Here is a 2,709-nt window from a genome sequence, read left to right as displayed (position 1 = left end):
TCCGAAAGGGCAAATGGTTAACCAGTAAGCAGAGTAATCATTAACCAAAAAGCGCAAAAATATGTTAAAAGTGTGAAATCATTAACCAAAAACTCGAAAATAATGTGCAGAGACTAAGTCCGAAAGGGCAAATAATTAACCAGTAAGCAGAGTAATCATTAACCAAAAAGCGCAAAAATATGTAAAAAGTGTGAAATCAGTAACCAAAAAGCGCAAAAGTAAGTAAAAAGTGTGAAATCATTAACCAAAAACTCGAAAATAATCTCCAGAGACTAAGTCTGAAAGGGCAAATGGTTAACCAGTAAGCAGAGTAATCATTAACCAAAAAGCGCAAAAATATGTTAAAAGTGTGAAATCATTAACCAAAAACTCGAAAATAATGTCCAGAGACTAAGTCCGAAAGGGCAAATGGTTAACCAGTAAGCAGAGTAATCATTAACCAAAAATCGCAAAAGTAAGTAAAAAGTGTGAAATCATTAACCAAAAAGCACAAAATTAAGTTAAAAGTGTGAAATCATTAACCAAAAAGTCGAAAATAATCTCCAGAGACTAAGTCCGAAAGGGCAAATGGTTAACCAGTAAGCAGAGTAATCATTAACCAAAAAGCGCAAAAATATGTTAAAAGTGTGAAATCATTAACCAAAAATCGCAAAAGTAAGTAAAAAGTGTGAAATCATTAACCAAAAAGTCGAAAATAATGTCCAGAGACTAAGTCCGAAAGGGCAAATGGTTAACCAGTAAGCAGAGTAATCATTAACCAAAAAGCGCAAAAATATGTTAAAAGTGTGAAATCATTAACCAAAAACTCGAAAATAATGTCCAGAGACTAAGTCCGAAAGGGCAAATGGTTAACCAGTAAGCAGAGTAATCATTAACCAAAAAGGGCAAAAGTAAGTAAAAAGTATGAAATCATTAACCAAAAAGTCGAAAATAATGCCCAGAGACTAAGTCCGAAAGGGCAAATGGTTAACCAGAAAATCCGTCGAATAATGTCCAGAGACTAAGTCCGAAAGGGCAAATGGTTAACCAGTGGAAGGGCGATCAAGCGGAAAAATTTGCCCCGGTTACCCGGGATGGAGTTCCAGAGGTCCGGCCAGAGTTGTCAAATTCGTCCCGCTGATCGGACGCTTGTCATTCGGGTGGCTGGGGGTTGGCGGGGTATCTGCACAGTAGTAGGAGGTGGCAAGTCGGGACTTGGACGTTTATTCCAAGAGTCCACCCGAGCCTCCAGGTCTGCAGAGACCGACCCTAGCTGCCGCCCAACCGACTTTTAAGCCTTTTTCGGATGGGGATTTTTTCCCATTTTCGTCCATTTTTCGGGTTTTCTGTCGGGCTTAATAGGCGGCAGCCTGACCCCCGGCCGAGGCGGGGGGCGCACTCTCCCTTGCGTAAGGGTCCGGATTTGCCCCGGAAAGTGCCCCCGACGGCCTCCCGACCCGGGTGCCTGCAGGGCGGGGGAAAGGGTAGTCCCAGCCGCAGGAAATCATTAACCAAAAGACTTAGCCGTCGGGGCAGAGGCTAAGACCCGGGCTGGTGAAATCATTAACCAAAAGGAATGCACCCTTTTCCGAAAGTGCAGGCCGAAATAAGGCGAGCCTTGGGCCGGGAAGGCCAAAACCCCCAACTCATGGAAGTGTATGGGGTCGGACTCGGCGACTTTCCCGGGCCCCGAGTTGACCTTTCCCCACGGGGGCGGTCAAGTTGCTCCCGCCAAGAGGGCACGTTGCATTTGCTGCCGCTCTAGTCCCCGGGCTAGTTAATCAGTTGCCGTCGGAAGTCCCGATGCCGAAATGAAAAATGGCCGTTGCGGCGATTTGGCGCCTCATTTTCGGAAGGACTACCGGCAGGCAACCCGCCGAATTGACACTTGCGATTCGGGTGGCTGGGGGTTGGCGGGGTACCCGGAGATTTTCGGGAACTCGATTTTCAGAACTTTTGCTGGCAGCGGTTGCACTTGCAAAGTGGCCGAAGAAGTGCTCCCTCAAGGAAGGACCTTCTTTTGAAATAAAAGACCTTCCGAAGAGTGCCTGGAAGTCATTTATGAGCATTTAAGGGTAAATCTGGCGGACTTTCCATGCTCTGTTGCCGGCTCTGAAATATCGCACAGTTGGGTCTAGGCCGGTAGACTGGCTGTGAAAACAGACAAAGTGTTTTGGCGAGCGAGAGAAAACAAGGCCTTGGAACAGATTGGGGGGTGCGGAGGCACACCACACCCACAGGAAAAGAATTAATAAAAAAAAAACCAAAGTCTATGACATGTCTGTTGGTACAGTGAGAAAAGCAAAGAAGGGAGGCTGCGATGGCAGAGCAAAGCCGACCTTCATACAGATATACATGTCAAAGAAAGAAACTATGCCCGCAAAAGACTTGGTGCGAAATAACAAGGCTCCTTGTGAACGGTTATCTTTGTCTGTCAGGCGCAGATTGTGGCGGCGTCGCCTGGTTTCCTTGGGTTGCACTACATGTATGTCCTAGTCTCAAACGAAAAGTGCGTGCCCAGAATTTTGTCCAAGTTAGGCGACGCACGCCGGCTGGCATCACCTCTCCGTGCGAGCGCCGAAAGCTTTGGTCGACCTGTTTGGCTACGCTGGTCGCGGTTGCTCCTTACAGTGATGGGGACGGAAAACCGATGCGAGTTGACCAGGCGACGTCAACCAAGTTGCATGCTTTCTCCCCCCCCCCCCGCCGCCGCCAACCCCACACTGTGTG

Source organism: Heterodontus francisci, unplaced genomic scaffold, assembly GCF_036365525.1.
Source record: "Heterodontus francisci isolate sHetFra1 unplaced genomic scaffold, sHetFra1.hap1 HAP1_SCAFFOLD_1094, whole genome shotgun sequence".
In the NCBI taxonomy this organism is placed as follows: domain Eukaryota; kingdom Metazoa; phylum Chordata; class Chondrichthyes; order Heterodontiformes; family Heterodontidae; genus Heterodontus; species Heterodontus francisci.
The sequence above is the reverse complement of the archived record's forward strand: the minus strand, read 5'-3'. Positions refer to the sequence as shown.